The following is a 23,410-nucleotide window of genomic DNA, read 5'->3' as shown; positions in this document are numbered from 1 at the left end:
GTAATTTATTGAATAGTGTACTGAGAGTGAGAGAGAATGGTTGTGTGGCTACGGAATTGTTGTGAGTGTATTGGTTGTTTACCCTTTTCATGGCATTACTGACCAGGAGCTGTGGCTCACCACTGCTGCCTGGGTTGTGGAAGAGGATTGTGTTACATATTTCTAGCCTGGGGAAAGATTCAAATTCAAAATTTGAAGTATGATTCCTACTCAGTGTGTACAGCATTCACACCATTATAAGTAGGGGATCATTTGTACATATAATTAATTTATAAAATTTCTGTGATAATTAAGGTTTTAATTTTACCATATCATTATTCTTCTTTTACAGACATAAATTATGCTTATAATGTATAAAAATGAGCTATTTGAATGAGAAGTCATATGCTTAAATGCCAAATTTTTCTGCATTTATTAATCATGGCTAAATATCATATGCTGTTCTTAGGATTATAATTACAGGTATGTTGGACTAAAATGGAGTGAGACGGTCTGGAGTAAATGCTAAAAAATTCCAAGGTCAAGATTTCAGGTAAAATGTGTGAAAATACAGGTCAGTTTATGATAGTGTGGATAGATATAAATTATAATATACTTAAGCAATTAAATAAATAAATTATTTACTTATTATTAAATAAATGAAATGAAGCATCAGGGACCACATGCTACAAACACAATTGCAAGACAATCAGCTGTCCCTACCTTCACAAACAAACAGATATAAGGAATGACAGGAAAGTTTTTGTTCCAATGTTTTCAACTTTTGCCAAAGAGGCAGATACAAATGTACAGAAACCTCTTTGCAAGTTAATGAGGGAAAATGCTCCATTTTCATCTCTCCTCTATCAGATTCCTTCAAGTTTAGAGATGTGATTTTGCAGAGAAGATAATGATGATGACAGAAGTTTATAGAGATCTTCCAGTTTCCACTTGTTCTAGTGAATTCCTCCTTCAATACTGTACTGACTTGTCCTTATATTCAACTGTGAGAGGACATGTTAAAGTTAGAAATTCTTTGCTCAATAAAATAACTTTTCCTATTCTTTCCCCCAACTTGCTTCTTTAAAGAATCCCAGCCATTGCTACTTCTTTCCATTTATCACTGTCCTGATCACACTGTAGATTTATCTTATAATCCCAAATATTATTGAAGTCTGTTGTTTTAAAAATATATTTAATCTCAACCTTACCCATACAATGCTTAGGCCCCAATGTTTACCATATGTCTTTGCAGCATCAATTCATACGTACTCCTACAAGCATCAACCCAGAACAATTAACTAGAATCCTCTGGGTTGCTAGACCAATGAGTTGAATGAGTCCTTTGAATGTCCAGTATTAAATCCTTATTCCTTACTTCTAGTTTAGTTTTCATCTAAAGTAACATAAATATCACTCTCGGAGTTGAATAAGATAGAATAATAGATTATCAGTCCCAAATGGAGTTGTTGATCCTTTTGCTAGAGCCTGTCTCCCAATTTCATCTTGACCAACTTAGTTGTGAATGTTTTGTTATACAACTGATTGCTCTAACCTAGGACTCACCCTTGTTGTCTCTTTTTCTCTTACCTTCTACATCCAATAGACTGGATGTGTTCTGCCCCCAATAGACTTCAAGTCCATCTCAGTGATCCCATCCTGATCTAGGACATCACATCTTTCTCTCTCAGAAATCTTCAAGTGTCCCCTCCTAAATGATCTTCCTACTTCTAGACTTCCTTCCCACTAATTCATTCTCCACAAAGCACTTATCTTAAAACGTAAATGGAATTACCACACACTTTTATTTAAAAGTACTCAATGGCTTCCAATCGCATTTACAATGAAATCAAATATACTTGTCATGGATTACAAAGCTTACCTCATTCCAAGACCCTCTCCTTTTTTATTTACTGTGCTCCAGCTACACTAACATTCACATATTTTCTTGAACATTCCAAGCTTCTCTTTAATTCAGAGCCAAGAAATCCCATTATAGCCCCTTCCTTTCTCCAATTCTTCATGTGGTGAATTCATCTTTCATTTAAAATTATTAGCTTAAATACCAATGCCTGTCCTCATTATTCTATATTTGAGAGTATTTTTCTTCAGGACATCCAAAGTTAAGATTTATTTTTCATGTTTAATTTTTTCCCCCATTAAACTATGAAATCAATAAGATAAAAACTTTGTCAGCTCTGCCATTGTGACATGAGTTAGCCAATTTCCTAACACATAGTATGTTCTTCATAAGTTAATGGAAAGAAAGAGAGAGAAAAAAGAGGGAGGAGGAAGGAAGAAAGAGAGAAGAATGGTTGGAAAAGGAATGTGTGGAGAAACAAATGTTTGATTTAGTAAAAACAAAACAAAACAAAAATAAAAACAACCCACTAATCTGTTTAGCTCATACACAGTTGGTTTTTCTATATAGCAAAAATTTAAAAAGCATCTGCTACTGCGAGATACAGCCAGGAACTAGAAAATATTTTTATTTTTCAGGGGGGACCCTAGTATTACTTTAACAGTTAAACAAAATGTATCATTAAATAGGTCAACAAAAAAGAAAAAAATAGAGTATTTTGTGTGTCTAATCACATTATTCTCAAGTTCAATCTTTATTTATGTTACCAAAACTTAGCTATATAATTTTTTCTGATTCTCTTTTTTTGGCCTTTTTAATAAGTGTTCATGCTTTCAGATTATAATTTTATTGCATTATTCAATCTTTTAATTTTGGGTTCAAATTGTGCATAATGAAACAGTCTACATTGTTGTAACTCTTCAATTTGTACATTTTCCTTCATGCAGCACATTAATTACATGTCTTTGAACTTTATTTGTCCCCAAACTCTGTCATCTCTATGAAAATGAAGTCAAGTATATTTAACTGGCATCAATTACTTTTAACTGTGATATGTCTCAAGTGCATTTTTTTCCCTTTACCTATCATTTACCACCAGGGACGCCTTCAAATATTAAATCCTGAAGTGTTTGTGTAAACTTTGTATATTTTCACAGATAAACTCATTAATAAACTTGTTATTTAGCTATTTGAAATGTTTAGTGAAGGATCAGAGATATTAAGGCTACATAAAGTCTTTGTACCAATCTTCAAGATACCTTTCTGTGTTTCACCGCTGTTCTCCCTGCTCTAATTGCCCCACAGAGATCAGTAATTTAGTAAAAGTGAAAATCACCTAATTAGCTTTTAATTAGTACATGCTTCATATTTCATCATCTTTGGCTACCTAAAACAGACAAGGAAGCCCAAAAGAAAAATTAAGATCTTTTTTTTTTAAACAGTTCTGATACAAACTCCACACTCTCCAAATTTATGAAAATAAATTAAATACTATCTTTAGCTTCAAGGATTTTTAATCCATGAACCCTACATTCTTATCAGATTTTTCACTATTATAAAGATTTAAAAATAATAACTAATTATTAAAAACAACCTATTATGTGGTTTGCTTTTGTACTTCTATTGTTTGAGTTAGGAGTTACTCCAAATTTAATGAAATAGCTTGTATTATGAACCCAGAGATTTAAAAAGAAATGGCCAAATATGGATATATGAATATGAAATTATTGAACTTTCTCTTTTAAGTAATTATTTAATTCCATTATGTTTCATTACATCTCTTGAGTATTTCAACTGTTCTGGAGACAATTGAAAGTATTTAAATAAAGATGAATACTTCAAGAGAAAAACACATGCAATTCAAAATCACACATAATAGGACAATACAATATGTGGCAAACATATACACATTTGTATAACTGACTCAGAATTTTAAGGAAGACATAATACTGAATTTTATCAAACACAAAATGGGTATGTGATGCACTTCTGAGTTTGTTATGGAAAATGTTATACATATATACATCTTTATTAAATCTCAAAACAAATAAAATTTCAATGTAGTACATACAATAGTATTCTGTAGCTAATCCTTCTGGCAGTATTTACCATGGTTGTTATGTGTTTATGCAATTTATTAAATATAATATTTTAGAGACAACTAAATACATTTTAATAATTTTATTTGAATACTAAACAGACTAGTTTCTGAGTTTTTTTTAATGATTCTATAGATTATTTTGTAGACTGCTTCACTTAATATATGCTGGAAATAAATTATCATAATACACTAAGGGTTAAAGTCAAATATTAATTTTAGTATGCTGCTGAATATTTATTTCAAAATTGTAACTGATCGTGTGCCACACAGAGTAGACATTACGTAAATACATATCTAAATATTATAAAAACCTACAAATTGCTTATAAATAGCAACATTAAATTATTGAACAAATACAAACATCTTTATATTTATTTAAGAATATTACAATAAGAGTTAAAATACACACAGAGCAATTACTATTCTATGAGAAGCTTTCCAGAAAACTATTTTAGTATATGTGTTGCCGAAGCAAGCACCAGGAAACTATTTTAAACATACAAGATAGTAGCACTATCCTTACAATTTAAGAATAGAATAATATCCTTAAAACCTGGAAAGAACCTGGAAATTATTAGGTGTAAAAGCTTAAATAAAGCTTTTAGAGAAACTGTAGGAACCATGGCAAAGGCAGATATTTCTCTCTCTCTTTTTTTTTTTTTTTTTGTTAACATCTCTTAACTAGGTCACAAAAAGCCCTAATCACATAAGAAATAAACCTAATTGAGAATTTCTATTCACCAAAAGACACCACTAGGAGAGTACTAAAATAATGCTCCAAGTGCTTTAATATAAAATATAAATATCCAGTCATACGCCAGAAAATGTTTAACAACTAACTTTCCTGTTTTTTAGTGTTTGCCAATGTGTGTGGTATAAAAATTTCTACCGTGGCAGATTTTCAAACTACCGAGCAGCTCTCTAAATTCCTGACACTTTAACAGTTCGCTCTTGTGCATCGGTTTGAGCTAGCTCCATCACCGAGGATTCAATACCCATTACACACAAAATGAAAAAGGATACACAGTATAGTAGAAAAAGGGCAAGTCTTAACACTTCAAAAAGGAGAATATTCATATGACAAATAATCATCACAAATACGATAATCATAAAAGTGCCAACAATCTTCAAGGTATTCAAATTGAAATATTTCTGTTTTACATTTCTATAAACACACCGATTTGGCTAAAATAGAAGGATAAAAAATTCTACAATGTTAGTGAATATTCGGAGCAACAGAAATTTCACATCCTGCTCCCAAAAATCAATACAACCACTTTGGCAAACTTTCAGTCTCTACTAAAGTAGAACATACGCATTTCCTATATATCCAACAAAATACATGCATGCATTTCCTAAAAGACATGTTCCAGATGTCCACATAACCACTATTCATAAGAACCAAAGACTGGAAGCTACCTGAATGTTTATAATGGGAGAAAGGATCATAATTTGGTACATGCACACAGCTGAATACTAAGCAGCAATGAAAATGAATGATTAATCACTGCATAAAATTTTACAAATGTAATGCTAAGCAAAAGAAGCAAAGGAGTAACTACTGTATGACTTCATCTGTAGGATATAAAACGGAATAATCTATCCTTCTAGAAGTCAATACAGTGCTTATTTTCCTGGATATAATTACCAAGAGAGTACTATGCAATGGGTTTCAATGTATACTAATTTTTGTTGTTGTTGTTGTTTGTTTGTTTGTTTGTTTGTTTTATAATGTGAGAGCTGGTTATATAAGACTGACGCGCTGCCTACTGCGCTAAGGAGGCACCTGAGAGCTGGTTATATGGGTGGGAGTGTTTATTTCGTTAAAATTTACTGAAACTGTATACTTAAGATACGAGCAAGATTAGAGATGAAAAATAATGATGAGTGTAATTTTAAAAAATATTTTGACGTATTTTATAAGTTGAATTAACTTGCGAGAAAAGTTCATTAGGTATATTTGTAAAATATAAATTACAATTTAACAATGCCTGTTGGTATTAAAATTATCGTTCTTTGCACATCCAAATAATGTATTTCATAAAAAAAATTCTTTCATTATCACCAGAATCCACTTAGTAGAGCAGTGGAATTTTCCCTTGCTTCTATTTGATACTTGTCTTCAATAATCATATGTTGAGTGTCTCAAAAAAATGTAACCAAAGCATATACCTTAGAATGCCCCAAGGTGGTTATTCCCTAGAGCCTCTTAAAAAACTTCTTCAAGATACCTTTTGATAAGGCTGCATTATCAAATTAACAAGTTTACTTAATCACCTTTGTGTTTCTGAAGATATCGTTTACCCGGAAATATAAAATGTATGACACAATTGCCCGTATTATCTGCATTTTATTTTTATCAGTCGAAAGCTAAATCTTTATTATGTTTACTATTAAAGAAGAGATAAACTGAAAATTATCTTACTAAACAACAAAAGTGAAATTGTTTACTTAACATTCTGTAGTAATTAAAGTGGAATCCAGATTCACATGTGTAATTGAATACATTAACCAAAGAAACTTACAAATTAATAAGGCCCATAAGATCACCTTAGAAGTAGCTGATTACTTCTTATCATTTCTTTTTCCATAGTTACATATTTTACTTTGAACTTCCTAAAGCTCTAATATCAAGCTTTCATAGAGGAATTCAATTTTGATAAGTCTTGACAGGTGATGAAATAAGTTTTCCTTTCAATAACTCATTGCCTCTATTCATTGCCATCAAATGGACCTCATTATAAAAATTTTAATATATGAAATTGTCATTCATGTCCAAAGAACTTTTTCAGTAGTATAAATCTTACCTTTCTGAACAATGCCTTCAAATTCACTTAGAGCTTATCAAAGACTATTTCAAATGATCGTTATTATAATCTACCTAAGAACATAAACATTTAATAGAAAATATCACACAGTTTCTTCAACATTTATGTAAAAGTATGGTAAAGTGTCAAGAAAACTATGCAAATTACCTTTATATTTACAGGTATATTTACTGATCTATTATCAAGCAGGTATAATAAAGAGGAAAAATAACTCTTCTTAATTATACTCTTACCATAAGCTCACCGGTTAGGAATTCAGATAAGAAGTTCACCACCCTGAGACCTAGAAAAGTATAAGCAAAAATATTTTCTATCAGTACTGGCATCATATTCTAATTTAAGCATTACAAAATGTTAAATAATGATTCAATATTATGAAAATTTTTCATTGTATGAGTAATTAGTATACACATAATTTGACAAGCAATTTTGACTACAACATTCTTCTAAAATAGTATTATCATTACTCAGCTTACATCAAACTATTGTGATTTAAGATTAATTACTCTAAGTTGCGCTCTTTAATGCAGGGATGACAAATAAGTAGAGAAATTTTACTGTCTCCTTTGTTTCCTCTAGACCTCTGGGTGACGGGCATATTTGCAAGCAAAATTTATTTTGCATATATTACTGAACCTTCTCAGTTACCTTCATTTAACAATGTAGGCACACCCATACACATACACACTTGCTACACATGTGGGTGCACACACATGCATATGCAAATGTGGTTATCATACTGTTTATCTTTGCTTTATCTGTTTAAATCAGTGGAGAATATATAACTTTCCATGAATATAAATATTGTCTATCATTATACAAAGGCTGCATAGTACTCCATAGTACTATGTTTAAGTTATTAAATTAAGATATTTGATTATGCAGTAACACTATATCATATTGGTTATCAGTATCTTCTTTGAATTGAGCCATTTAGTTACCATTATATGTGATCATTATTTAATAGTTAATGTGCTTTGCAAGAGTTTTAATATTTTGATGCAGTGGTAACCTACCAATTACACATATATATTAAGTCCTTGAATTTGTTTCCTTCTAGGTAGATTCTGTTCTATATGAACAAAAGAATAGACTGAAGATGTAATCTTTTCCATCAGTGAAGAAATTAGTAACCTTTATAAACTCTTTAGTAAACTATGAATGACTGGTATATAGGCAGGTGTCCACTGTGTGACAATCTTACTATTTCAGTTAATAGAAGAGAGAAACCACAATAGATTGGATCTACTATGTAATGCCTTAATGAGTGGTATTGTTTTTAAGGTTATGTTTTTCTCAAAGAACTGTGAATTAAATTATTCCAACTATTTTCTACTGTAATTAAAGGAAACATATGACATAGTTTATGTGCCAAAGAAATGATATTTAATTCTTAGAAGGAATTATCATATGTGAAAATGACTCTGACACTAAAGGATCTACTTGAGTAGTGAAATAAAATGCTTCTAATACCCTTCTGATAATATGTGAGCAGAAATCAAAACATCACTATCTCTGAATTGTGAACGTTCACATTAAAATTTATTTTTCTGCCAATTGAAATGTATGTATGGAGTAAAATTTTCAATAATGAGTGCTCAGACCTCTTGGTCAAAGTCATTGTCTAACTGGTGGCAAGGACTTGACTGCTTTCTGAGTCTTTGATTCTCATCCTGTTGTATTTCACTGCAGTTACTTCAGGTCTCCTTGTTTCTGAGTTGGAGACGCTATTTCTTAGTCTTCCACAGATGTGTCTCCTGTGCATTCCTTTTACAAATTCCAGTGCACAGGGATTAACCTTGTGAACCTGTGTTCTGCTTTTATTTCCCCTGCAGGAACAAGGAGTGAGAAGATGACTTCAAAAGATCCATTTCCTACTGACACTCAATAAAAAGGAAGCCATTCCCAAGAATCTAGTGTGATCTGATTATTTATACTTCAACATGTCAATCAGGAAATTACATAATGTCCTGCCCCCTCTTCCTTTTTTATCAAGAGATGCAACAAGTTAAATATGAAGTGAATGTTAAAGGGTTAAGTGTTAGAAACTACATTTGGCTGAAGCAAAGTATCACCATTGTAAAATGAACTCCTTGGAGATTTTATATATATATATATATATATATATATATATATATATATATATACACACACATATACACACATATATTAAAGTTTGTAGTTATTATTTTTTTAAGATTTAAAGTCAAACTTAAAATCTAAGGTTTGCCATCATAAAACAGGAATAATAATTTTTTGTAGCACTATCAGATGCTAGACCACTCCTGCAAGTACTACGTTGCAGATTTGTGATATTAAATGGAGACTTTTTTTTTTTAATTTATTTTGACAGAGAGAGATCACAAGCAGGCAGAGAGACAGGCAGAGAGAGAGAAGGAAGCAGGCTCCCTACTGAGCAGAGAGCCCAATGCGGGGCTCGATCCCAGGACTCTGAGATCATGACCCGAGCTGAAGGCAGAGGCTTAACCCACTGAGCCACCCAGGTGCCCCTTAAATGGAGAGTTTTAACTGAATAATAGAATTTCAACATAATAAACACATAAGAGAATTTATGTCCTCCAGTTATATCTAGAATGCTTATCTATATCTGAAAGTGAATATTCAGATAATAACAGTAAATCCAGTAGACATCCTTGTTTGTATTATGGGCATTGTTATACTGAGTAGATACATTATACACTCAAGACTGTATGTCATGACCCATGAGTAAATTCAGGGATTCCAAATCATATTCAACACATTTGGCTAGTTGGTCTTCAAAGCAAAAGCCAAACCAGAGAGGTGATTTTAGGCACATAAGAAAGCTAAAGCAGAAGTGTGGCTCACCCCAATTTTAATCTACTTTCTTAAAATGATTTACATGGCCTGACTCAGGCAAGTATACTGACTATTGGGACACAATTAAAGGGGATAAAATAAATCTTAACATGATGTAGATAAGATAACTATTTTAGGGGAGAGACTTGTAGTGAAGGATCAGTAATTAAACTGTCAGTGACACTGGTACTATGTTAGAGTTTTATCATTGATGCATTTGAGGAAATTTTACTTCATAGATAAGAATCTAGTAAATAGATTTGATCAGATATACTCCTTTCACTTGTACTTCTTGTCCATGTGGGGATAGCCATTCAGAAAGAATTTATGCTGAGCAAAGTAAGCAGACTTCAGCAAAATTGCAATTTGGGTAATTCTGAAATTCTAATATCCTAAACCTATCATAAATCTACATAGCTGTCAAACTATTGCAAAAATTTTGAGCAGCTATACTTGAATTAGTACTTCTATAAATTAATTAATGTTATTAATGAATGCTCCTATCAGATATGTGACTCAGCTTTTGAAGAAATTCATGGAATCAGCATTTCAAATGGTGATTTTCTCTGATGCTAAAAAGAATTAGACTGTTTTATTTCTTCTTGGCTCACTTTTACAGGGGAGTTCAATATTTTGGAGGGAGGAAAAGGAAGCAGAATTTTATTTTATTTTATTTTTTAAAGATTTTATTTATTTATTTGACAGACAGAGATCACAAGTAGGCAGAGAGAGAGAGAGAGAGAGAGGAGGAAGCAGGCTCCCTGCTGAGCAGAGAGCCCGATGCGGGGCTCGATCCCAGGACCCTGAGACCATGACCTGAGCCTAAAGCAGAGGCTTTAACCCACTGAGCCACCCAGGCACCCCAGGAAGCAAAATTTTAAAATGATTTGGAAACCTAAAGGTTGTGAAGTCATTTTAAGTAATTATAAAAAATAGTATATGATAGTAAATAAATTTAAAGATAGTTTGATGGGCTTAGGAAAATCATAGTTAATCAACAATGGATAAGTAGAACAACGCTAATATTTCCACACTCTATGTCATGTATCCTACATTGTTATCACTAAAGTCTCTTTTAATACTATTATTTAAAATACAATTATTTTCCACATTCTCAGAAAAGATGTTGGAAGCTAACAGTTGCATGAGTAAACTGCAAAATGTCTTATTGCTAGTACATTGTGGAGTAAAAACTCAACTCAAGCATAATTACATTCAGAATCCCAATTAATTCATATACCAGGGTAGAATCATATTAATGAATAGCATTTACTGAATACATACCGTATGTCAGGTATTTTGTGGGTATTAACTCATTTAATTCTTACAACTGTATCTCTAGGGATGAAGTGAGCTGCCCTTTATTATACTTTCTTTTATTTATTTTTTAAATACAGAGATTCTGGCTTCAGAGACTGTGCTGTGAAGTATTACATCATAGTCTACCTGATACTTAATAATCCTGAGTGTTCTCAGAAGAGGTTTTTCAATGTGCATGTTTACATTTTTTTCAGGTTTGAGCATCATGTACATGTAATTGCACATTCATTATGTGACGATTATTTTGGTTGGTTGATCCTAGGTAATAACAATGATAGTATTTAGTGAATATATTCGTGTCAGGAAGTATGTTAGGTGCTGTAAATTCATCTCATTTAATTCCTATAGTAGTCCTAACAGGTATTATGGTCACCCTCATCGCATAGATAGGAAAATTGACTAGAAAGATAAATATACCCAAGAGCACAGAGTAAGTAAAAGGCACAGCTAAGTTTCAAACACAAACTCTCTCAACTTTATTAGTGTGATGCAGCATAAAGATTCTGAGTCTTCCAATAGGGAGGAAGTTTGAAAGAAGTTGGAGGCTCCCATTTTAGTTCACTTAGAAAAAAAAAACCTAAAACTTCAACTTCTTAAATCAGAGCTCTGACTACACCCTAATTAAAAAAAAAAACGGGGGGTGGGAGGTTGGGGTACCAGGTGGTGGGTATTATAGAGGGCACGGATTGCATGGAGCACGGGGTGTGGTGCAAAAATAATGAATACTGTTATGCTGGAAATAAAAAAAAAAATACAAAAAAAAAAACAAAAAAAACCACAGAACTTTTAAATATAATCACGAGTGAAGTATAAATATTAAATAAAATAAATGTCTGACACACACACAAAAAAAAAAAAAAACAAAAAAAACAACCAAATCTATAATAATAGCAAATGAATTAAAATCTTTCCAGTCTTATAATGCCAATATATTATAATTATTTTAGGTAGTGACAGCCTCTCAGTGTCTAGTTCATTAAATGTTAAACTGAAACTATGCATTATTTATTAGACATGCCAATTTCTAAAATTTTATGCCAATAAATTAGAGAGAATACATAAGATTTTACAAAATATGTAAATTTCATGTAATAAATGCATACTTTGGTATAGGTTATCAGAAACAGTTACTTGGAGAACCAGATAGTTTTCTATTCATTTACAAAAATGCAAATAATGTGTAAAAAAAAACTTTGAACTCTCATTTCTTTCAAGACTGCCAAGCTTATCATCTCAGAAACATACTCCTGTTATAATTATAGGGGAAATGTTTGAGGAAAAAATAGGTTGTTTCAGTGAAAACTGGCATATTTTAAACTCTCAATAAATAACTAATGAAAACCTAAATGCTCCAATAAACAAATGTTCCCAGATAGGCCCTTAGGAACAAAGCTATCCTCTATTTAGGTACTAGATTTTACCTTAGCTCAGTATCCATACTTTCTCAGTATATTTTTCAGTACCTTTCAGTATCATTTCTTTCAACGTAGATTTTAAACCTTGGGTAAGTTGGAGTAACAGGCAATGAGGGGTTTTGGGACTATTAACTCATCCCATGATTAGATAATCTACGTATATCTGTTGTTTAACCATAACATATATAACTATGAGGTATAAGTTTAGTAATGCATATATCTATTTAACAGATATTTACTGAATAACAATGTGTCAGTCTCTATTATAACAGAATGTGAGGTTAAAGTGATGAACAATACAAAGATGGTCTATTCTCACAGATGTTATACCCTGGTTACTGATATTATATTTAATGATACAATGTTTTGTTGCCACTCTCAAGAGCCACTAGATACAGACTGTCATAACAGTCTATTTACTTTAGTAAGGATTGGTCTTTAGAATTTTCGAATACTGACATAGTAAGCTTTATTAAGTTCAAGAGGGTTTAATATTATGGCAGAACATTCCAGTTATTCCCCTATCCATATAATGTTGTTTTTAATAAGAGAACCTCTGATTTTAGCTGGGTTCATGGGAATAAGACTATGATCCTTAGACTTAGTGCCATAGACCAAGTTCTTGCAAAATACATATGTGGAAGTAGAATGAGTGACTTCTAGAAAGTGTCACTGAATGTAGAAAATATGTAGAGTATCCTTGACCTTTCTCCTATTAATTTCTCACTAGAATGCAGAATAAATGCCTGGAGCACCCGCAGTCATTTTTTTTTTTTTTCTTTAAAGATTTTATTTATTTGACAGACAGGGATTCCAAGTAGGCAGAGAGGCAGGTGGCGGGGGGGTGGGGGGAGCAGGCTCCCCGCGGAGCAGAAAGCCCAATGAGGGGCTTGATCCCAGGACCCTGAGATCATGACCTGAGCCGAAGGCAGAGGCTTTAACCCACTGAGCCACCCAGGCTCCCCCCCGCAGTCATTTTGTATCATGACAGACAACCCTCACCTCCTTGCTCTGTTAAACTCCCAAGCAGAGTACTAAAATAGGAGGAGACTGGATCCTGAACAGCAGTGAGTGTCATCTCAGACTTGGAAGGATTATCTCTTGAATGTGAGCAACAAATAAATTCTATAGAAACAGGAGATAGATTAGAGGCACCAAGGAATGAAAAAAATGGGAATGACTGCAGATGGGTGCAGAATTTCTTTTTGGATAAGAAAAACATTCTAAAATTAGTTACTGTTTGTGCAATGCCAAATATACTAAATCCACTAAAGTGTGCACTTCAAAAATTATACAAAAATGAATTTTATGATATGTGAATTATACCTCTATAAAGCTATTATTTAAAACGTGTTTGCCTTATTTGCCCTATTAGTCTAATTTGCTCTTAATAATTCGGAAATATTTTACTGTGCTAGAAAACTGTGTAGCATATTTTGGAACTCAAATTTGCTTGAATTTATTAATTTCCTACTATGCATTAGCATGTTTGAAGAAATTAGGAGAATTAAAAATAACAAGAGCAGGGGCACCTGGGTGGCTCAATCGTTAAGCGTCTGCCTTCCCTTGAGGTCATCATCCAGGGTCCTGGGATCCAGCCCCACGTCCAGCTCCCTGCTCAGAGAAAGGCCTGCTTCTCCCTCTCCCACTCCCCCTGCTTGTGTTCCTTCTCTCACTGTCTCTCTCTCTCTGTCAAAAAAAATAAATATAATCTTCAAAAAAAATTAAAAATAGAACAACAACAACAACAAAAACAATCCCTGTCTTCCATAATCTACAGTCTACTGAAGAAAGAGGCTATTCATAAATTAACTAACACCAAGATCCAATATTAACCATCCAGGACTTTTGTGAGGATTTTATCGCATGACAGGAAGCCATTTGAAAACTTCTAAATAACAAAATTCATGATTAGAAAATCAGAAAGTTGTCAGTAAACATGGATCATATACTATAGGTTGGAATCTACGTTTTAGCCTGTTGGTAACTGTGCCTTTAATTACTTTGTATCTAAATGAGTATCTGTTTTGACATTGTGCTTACAAAAACAAAAATGTTAAAAACCACTAAATAAAGTAGAAAAGCAATGATTACAAATATTTCTGGTGTCAAATAGTTAAAGAAACAACACTAAACAATCCGTTTTGGTGGTAGGGACTTAAATCTTTTAATGTAAAATGTGTAGATCCTTATGTGTGATATTCTGAATCAAACATCACTATTCTGAAAAATGCCTCTCTAAATTATTCAAAACCCTGAACTTTTATGGAAAATGTTTCCTTTGGGGATACCTGGCTGACTCAGAGGAGCATGTGACTCTTGATCTTGAGGTCATGAGCTGAAGCTCCATGTGGGGTATAGAGATTACTTAAATAAATAAAACTCTAAAAAAGAAAAAAAAGTTACCTGTTGTGTGGATATGATTGGCAACAATAACCTCAAGTTATAAATGGTTACATAATAAAGAGATCCTCCAAATTTTTCATGAGTGATTTCACCATAATTTTCCTAAGTTAACATTCAGCCACACTAATTGATAAAGCTTCAAAAATAATAATGTCATCATAAAAGTTGTCATGCATTTACTATACCATACACCTGAAACTAATAGAACAGTGTTGTTAACTATACTGGAATTTAAAATAAAATTAATTTAATAAAAAATGAAAAAAAAAATGTGGTCATCCTACAGATACCTATACATCTGAGAAGAAATATAAATTAAATTTAAATCCCAGCATAATATGATGATTCTTTAGTTACTGGAAATGATTATACTGGAAAATCTGTAAGAATGAGTGAAAGTTCACAGGATTGGCTTAACCTTTAAGTGAATTAATTGGTTACTATAGCAATGTTAATTTTCATCTCACTTCAACTGTTATAGGAGCTCAAATAGGCTTTGGAGCTTCATTCAGTTCTATATTCTTTGGATATATACCCAGAAGTGGGATTGTTGGATTAGATGGTCATTCCATTTTCAATTTTTTGAGAAACTCCCATATTATTTTTCATCATGGCTGTATCAATTTACATTCCCGCCAATAGCACACAAATATCCCCTTTCCTCTGCATTTTTGTCAACACATATCATCTCTAGTCTTTTTGAATATAGCCATTCTAACAGATAAGAGGTGATGCCTCAGTGTAACTTGGTTTTCATTACTAATGTTGAGCATCTTTTCATGTACCTGTCGGCCATTTATAAGAAAAATGTTTTTTTCAGCTTTTCTGCCTATTTTTAAGTCAGATTTTTAAAGTTATGATTATGAAGCTATATGAATTCTTTGTATATATGGAATATTAACCTCTTATCAAATAAACGGTTTGCAAATACTTTGCCCATTATGTAGGCTGCCTCTTTCATTTTGCTAATGGCTTCCTTTGCTGTGCAGAAGCTTTTTTAGTTTGATGTAGTCCCATTTATTTATGTTTTTGCCTTTGTTGTTTTTGCTTTGTGTGTCCTTATTCAAATAATAGTTGCCAAGACCAGGGTGAAAGAGCTTTGCAGTGATTAAAAGGGAAAGCTTCAGGTATGCTCTGAATGGAGCCTGTTAGCATAGAAAAGCTGGAGTGGACTAACTACAAGGAGAATATCCTATGCGATTGGTTTAGGGAAGATATTTGGCTTTCTCCAGTTTGTTAGGAATTGGAAACGTAAAATGAAGGGTGAATAGTAAAAATTAAGGGAATTGGCTGCTATCCTCCTGAAAATGTCCTGTATTTCCTGGACTTTCCTGAACATTCTGAGCCAATTGCTGTAGAGGTTGTGGTTTGTCTTCCTCGACTTGCTGGTTAGAGTTCTATTGTCATGTATGGTCTGGTTGTTGTCCATTTGTTTATTAGTCTCACGTATGTTATTTTTCATTTTCCCACTCCAATCGCAGGAGCACCCCTCAACTCAGCCACTAGTTACAGTTAAAAAAAAAAAAAAAGCTTTTATTTATTTATTTGACAGAAAGAGAAAGAGAGGGCACAATACCTTATTTCTTCTAGCTGTCAACTGTCCGTATGAAATGTATGCAAACTATATTAAAGATAATTAGTCTCAAGATACATATTTCCCAAAATTCTATGAGGTAAAACACCTTTGTTTCAACTATTTAATACCCCATTTCTTTTTCCTTTTATTTTATTAATAGAAAAGCCCATGAACATTTGCATATTTATCTATCACTTCTTCTAGATAGGTTGAACATTGATATGACAGGGACTAGTGAGATACTGTGTAAGTTTATAACCTTGTTTACATATGTAGGCTATTACGCTATACACCTATCAACAATGGAAGGAAAATGTTTTTCTTTAATATGATTCTTTAATCTCTGATTTCATTAGCATAGCAGATTTATTCCATTTTACTAACATCTGAAGAAAGATTTAGCCATTGACTTGCTCTTCCTCATTAATTAACAAGTGTTTATTAAGTATATATTTATTACATGTCTAAACACAATATCAGATTTGGGGAAATATAAAGCATTAGCCCTCACTAATGATGTTCAGTTACAGAGACCAGTCTATTATATCAATGTTAAACAACAAAGGAGAGGGAAATATATGTGAACATAGGATGCAAAATATATGGTACAAATAGAATTGTTGTACCTAGTAGGAAAAAGGAGGAAAAATGGGCCTTCCTTTAGAGGAATACAAACCAGAAACAGTTTAAGGCTGTATCAAACCTAGGATTAACTTTTAGTTGCAGGGCATCTGGTGAGTTATTTGTTACTGAGGCTGCAATAGTAATTCCTACAATGGACCATGATAGTAATGATGATCACAAACACATAAGCATTACAGATGTTCTAGAATCTTCATACACTAGTCAACTTAATTAATCCTCCTAACAACCCTAAATAGTAGGGCACTTCTATTATATCTATTTTACAGTTAAATTCACTGAGGAACTGAGCAGCTAAGAAACTCCCTCAAGGACATAGTTCTAGTCAGGAGAAGACTCTGCTAATGATATATTCTTGTGTGTTGTTGGAATTTATATGCGATAATTTAGTTGAGGCACCAACTATAGTGACTGATTCTTGGTAGCCGCCCAACAAACATCACTTTGCTTCCTTCCAACTGAGTATGAGTCACTACAGTACCTCTCAAACACATCAGAATGGTTTTGTTATCCACAGATATCTGGGCCAGGGCTCCACAGTTTCTTATTCATTAGGTGAGGAGTGGAATCCCCAAATTTGCATTTCAAAAAGTTATTTTTGGCTGTTGATGCTGATCCAGAAATCCTCACTTTAAGAATCACTGAGTCAGTACTTACTAAAGGGAATCCCAGTTATGTAGTCTTGCCTCTCAAGGCTCAGAATTCCATAAAGTCTCAGTTTTGAGAACTTTAGATTACACAAACAGAACAAAAATAGGATACATACAGATTGGTTAGTAAAAGAGAAACATGCCCATTTAAGTTATTTAATTTTTTAATAATCAAATCTGGTTAAGATTTATAAAATAAAACCCAAATGTAATAAAACTCAGTTGGTTAAATACATTCTGCCAATCACGTGGAGCATTTGCAATGTTTCTATTTGTTAAAATACATTTACAAATTAGGCTCATACAGCAAATACTGTTCTATAAAGCATTTATATTATATATAATTATATATATATTATATGTGTTATATAGAGATATATGTAATTGTGTATTATTATGTATTATGTGTGTGTGTGTGTATATATCTCAAGGTGCACTATATCATGATCATTTTCTATATTCTTTAAGAATGTGAGTTTCATAAGGGCAAGGATCTTGGGGCACCTGGGTGGCTCAGTGGATTAAGCATCTGCCTTCTACTCAGGTCATGATCCCAGGGTCCTGAGATGGAGCTCTGCAGCAGTTTCCCTGCTCAGAGGGAGTCAGCTTCTCCCTCTACCTCCCCCCACATGTGCTCTTCCTTTCTCATCCTCTCTCTCCCTCTCTGTGTCTCTTTCGAAAAATAAACAAAAATGTAGATAAGGATCTTTATTCCCTTATTTGACAAATCCCAAATGCTTAGGACAGAACCTAACATGTAGAAGGTGTTCCTAAATATCTCCACATAACTCATTAATTCTTTTGGTGAAGAGGAATTACAGAGTCAAAAGATATGAATGGTTTTATAGCTCCAGATTGGTATTAGCAAAATGACCTCCAGGAAGAATGCACCATCTTCTGCTCCCACCAGGGCTGTGAGATTGTGCTATTTCCGTTGTTCATAAACACGACTTCATATAGCTGCAAATAGTAACAATTACTGCTACATGTGTTTACCATATGTTGCTTTTCAAATTTTAACATCCCTAAAATCAAGATGCATACCCAATGGAATAATTTAGCTTCTTTTCTTCCCTTTGTAGAGCTTTATAAAAATAATGATTTGTCTCATAGCTCATAGCATTTTAAATTCAAAGAAGAAAACTCCACTGACACATAAATCTTGGTACTGTATTTGTGAATACTAGTCATAATTACCTCAAAAGCTATCTAATGCTGTTAAACATTTTGAAATATCATTGGAACACTATGTGCTAAAGGCTGTCTTAGAGCTTTGATTAACTACATAAGAAATATCCTATTTTCCATGGGCTTACTGACGAATCAGAAACTGACGACCTGTCTTAATTGCTACAAATCAGTATTACTTGTCCTATATTTAAAAGAGATAAGAGAAAAGGAGAACATGGCACTGGGTTTAAGTTAACAGAAAACATTTGTAAAAGAAAACATATTAGGAGATAAGCTAAAAAAGTAAATATATCTGTAATCAAAAATCCCTAATTTTTCTATGGAAGAAATATATAAAATCTTTAAAAGGACTTTTCTGAGTTTATCTGTCATATGCTGCCACAGTGTGCTGTTCTTACTCTCAAAAAATCAAAAACTAAAGACATATCAGATAAAACTATAGCTGTATTTTTTTTCTCACTATTAGGTAATTTTCAACACTTTTAATCTTTAGGAGTAAATATTACTCCAATGACCTATGAGGGAGGAAATGGCATGGATTGCTTCAAATGACAAATAAGCGTCATAAAATGGTCACCTTTACTAGTAACATCTAAAAACTAAAATTGATAAATTTTTGTCTTAAAATTGAACATACGTCTTTTGCAAAATAATATTAAAATTCTCTTAAGACTCAATTCCTTCAGGGGCGCCTGGGTGGCTCAGTGGGTTAAAGCCTCTGCCTTCAGCTCAGGTCATGATCCCAGGGTCCTGGGATCGAGCCCTGCATCGGGCTCTCTGCTGAGCAGGGAGCCTGCTTCCCTCTCTCTCTGCCTGTCTCTCTGCCTACTTGTGATCTCTGTCTGTCAAATAAATAAATAAAATCTTTAAAAAAAAAAAAAGACTCAATTCCTCCAAATGGAGATACAAAAAGTTCATACTTGATTATAAAGATTAACTGATAAAATGTATGCAAAGTGTGCAGAAAAGTTCTAACTCATAGTAACTATTCACCAAATATTAGCTATGATGATGATGTTGATAATTAAAATACTTAGGAAATAAGACTCCTGGGTGGCTCAGTGAGTTAAGCATCTGCCTTTGACTCAGGTCATGATCTCAGGATCTGGGATCAAGCCGTGTGTTGGGCTTCCTGCTCAGCTGGGAGTCTGCTTATCTCTTTACCCCTCCCCCTTCTCATGCTCTCTCTTTATCAAATAAACAAATAAAAGATTAATATACATATAAAATAAATCTATGTAGCCACTTAAAGGTTTTCTCTTTTCATTTTTACTTCTATAATTAACACTTGGAGAATGCATAGTAGTAGTGGTGGTATAATCACCCACCTTCATAAACATGACTACAGAAAAATATTAGTTTCCTTTTCTCTATTGCAGAAAGGGTGAGGAATACAAATATGTACATGCACACACATATGTATATCTGATATTATATCTGTATTCACTTCTGTAGTGGTTTGAATATTGGACAATGTTTCTCCTTAAAGAACAGGAAACATGGTTTTGTTGTTGTTGCTTGGATTTAAATAGTCTATTTAACACTCCTGTGAGAGAATATGATGAAAGAGATTTGAGGCAAGAGGCAGTACCTTTGATGGAAAGGTTGAGAATGTGGGAGGGAGTCACTCCAGATTGCAAGAAGTTGGAGACCAAATACCAAGAGATTGAGCATGGGGACTTTTCCCAGGGAGCACCTCCAAGAGCTGAGATAATCTTTCTAAGCTAGAGGATGCTCTGTCCTGGAAGTAAAACTAGGGGAGAGCCAAGATTAAGGTCATCGAGGAAGTTTAGTCATTTCCCTCTGATCGTTAGCCTTTGGTGAAGGTATGCATTATCAGCTAGACAACTTATCCCTTCCTCAACACAGCACAGCACCCATCCACCAACTGTACAGAAAGAGTAACACTTTTAATGACCTCAGCATGCTTTTCCTTAATCAAGGAAGACATCTGCTTCACAAGACCTAGGGCATCTGTTGCCTGAGTAAAGGTGTTTGGAGTCTTGGCTATCTATTGGCATGATAGTGTAGGATAGCACTGTAGAATCTGTACATAAATGATAGTAGCTAATGATGTAGTCATTGCAATTCTATAGTATCCCCCTTGCATTAAAACTGTCAGTTTAGTTTGGATTATTTTAGAACACAAAGGAAGAATATAATAAAACAGAACCAAAAAAAAAAAAAAAAAAGACAAGCATTGAAAGATAAATGAATTAGATACATTTCCTTAGATACCAATGTTAAAGTATTTTGTCAGTTCTCAAGATGGGCTTTATAATGGAATTAATGCAAAACATTATTCTTATTATCATCTAGTGCAAAGAATTTTTCTCTTTGGAGTGTTCATTATCTTATGAACACACACATTCTTTGGAAAAGTTTGTATTTGACTAGGAGAAATATATTTAATTAAGAATAACCATAGTACATGTATTTATTCATGGGCAAAAGAATAGGCATGTGTACATTGTTTATCATTACACTTAAGTTAAGTAGGTATTGATTTATATAGTGCTTATTCTAATATTTCAGGCATAATGATGAGTTAGAAATAGGAACTAGTAAAGGTTTCTTTAGTGAGTATCTTTTGATCAGAAAAGCTATAAAAAATAAACAGCATGTCAACAGAATAATTCTTGTCTGAGTGTTCTACACGTTATACAAGTATCACATGTAAACACCTTTACATATTCAACAAAGTATTCAGAGGCACCTTTTGTATTTCCTTAATGGTTCTTGGAAGAATGATATCATACTGTATTTTTCCATTGTTTACTTTATAAAGAACATCATTTTTTTTTAATTTAGAGAGGTCAACTGTTATTGTTAATATACAGAAAGGTTTTAAAACATCACCTCATTAAAAAAAATCACCTCATATATCATTTATGATGGTAGCCTCATTTTTCTAATCCTAACAAAATGTAGAAGGAATGATTGATTGCAAGTTTTCTTTCAGATGCTACAGCAACAAACAAAAAGCTGAAATAATGTAGTCTAGGATGTGGTTAAAGAATAAAGACTTTAGCATATGTACCAGTTCATATTCTTTAAACCAGTATCTAAATAACCTAATAGGTGGAGAGGAGAAGGGAGTTGAGGGGAATTGGAGGGGGAGATGAACCATGAGAGACTATGGACTGAAAAACAATCTGAGGGTTTTGAAGGGGCGGGGGTGGAAGTTGGGTGAGCCTGGTGGTAGGTACTATGGAGGGCATGTATTACATGGAGTACTGGGTGTGGTGCATAAACAATGAATTGTGTTACACTGAAAAGAACTTAAACTTTAAAAAAATGTAAAAAAAAAAAATAAAAGTGGAAAAATAAATAAATAAATAAATAACCTAATAGGATTATGTATGTGAATTGAACAATACACTGAACTATTATTAACTTAAATTCATTCTAAATATTTGGGTAAAAGGAAATATAAAAAAACTCTGTACCTTAATTTAAGATGTCTTTCAGAAATTTAAGATATATATAGTATATATAGATATATATGTATATATGCTATACATATATATATATAGTTATTCACAAATCACACAAGTCAGTATGTAAACTTTATCATGAATAAAATTGGGATCCATTTTTTGACAAGACTATTCTACTGTGAAGAAACTGGAAGGGTCAGAGAAAGCAGGTTTTGGGACTGAGAAAGAAGTAATTAGCAGGAATGAAGATGCATTGACGTGTGTCAAACAAGCAATAGCTGGGAAGCTCCCAGTGTCTGAGAAACTAAGGGAAATAATAAGAGAGAGGGAAGAGGCCATTAAACATCTTCAGAAGCTCTAATATGGAGAGGGGAGGAGGAAAAGGCAGAGGATCAAAGTCATAGTTAAAATCAAAAAGTGGACAAAGAAACAAAAATGACCACCCCCATTGCAGGCTATCAGCCCATTCAAATAAGAAAGGAAGAAAGTCAAAACCTTAAACAAAGTTAAAAATGCTTATCACCATAGTTGACAATGGCATATTAACCGTACTGATTTCACAACATTTTATATTTGAATGTGATTAAAGAGCAATGGAAGTCTTAAATTCCATTTAGGAATAAAGAAGTAATCCCATAGATTAATCAAGACAGGAAAGGAAAAAAACCTGCTAAAATTGCTTTAGGATGATACCCTTGGAGTACTGATTGTTCAACCTGATAATTACAGAAATATGCATCCTTAGAGAACTATTCAAAAACAAAAGTACTGTAGAGGTGCAAAACAAAAGTGGGAAAAATTTTATAAAACTAGAGGAAGTCAACAGTGCCAGAAATTGAAGAGATAGGAACAATAAAAACATCAATGGTTTGTGGAAAAGAAAAAAAAAAGAGAGAGAGAGAGAAAGATGTGTCATGGATGATGGTGGAGAAAGTAGCTTCAGTTCATTACTACAAATGGAGAGAACAGGCAAGTGAACAAGAAACAGATGGAAAGATATAGAGATATTTGAAAAGAATTGGCATTAAAATAAGGAAATACCAGAATGTTAAATAGAATATAGTATGCCAAATACTAAATTAGCAGTGTTGATGAGGAGCACAATCCTGTCCTAATTTTCCTTGATACCATAACTAATATTTTTTGTTAGCATCTTGTGTTTT

General features: G+C 33.0%; 1 protein-coding gene across 44 annotated transcripts in view; it reads right to left on the bottom strand.

Moving 5' to 3' along the window:
• PTPRD (protein tyrosine phosphatase receptor type D) overlaps positions 1 to 23,410 on the bottom strand; it is a 2,254,226-nt gene that overhangs the window by 1,223,869 nt on the left and 1,006,947 nt on the right. For all 44 annotated transcript variants that reach the window (XM_032307482.1, XM_032307455.1, XM_032307469.1 and 41 more), the window contains one exon: positions 7,003 to 7,052. The gene's annotated coding sequence lies outside the window, so the exon portion shown is untranslated. The remainder of the gene's footprint in view (positions 1 to 7,002; positions 7,053 to 23,410) is intronic.

Source organism: Mustela erminea, chromosome 12 (genome assembly GCF_009829155.1).
Source record: "Mustela erminea isolate mMusErm1 chromosome 12, mMusErm1.Pri, whole genome shotgun sequence".
Lineage (NCBI taxonomy): Eukaryota > Metazoa > Chordata > Mammalia > Carnivora > Mustelidae > Mustela > Mustela erminea.
The sequence above is the reverse complement of the archived record's forward strand: the minus strand, read 5'-3'. Positions and strand labels throughout refer to the sequence as shown.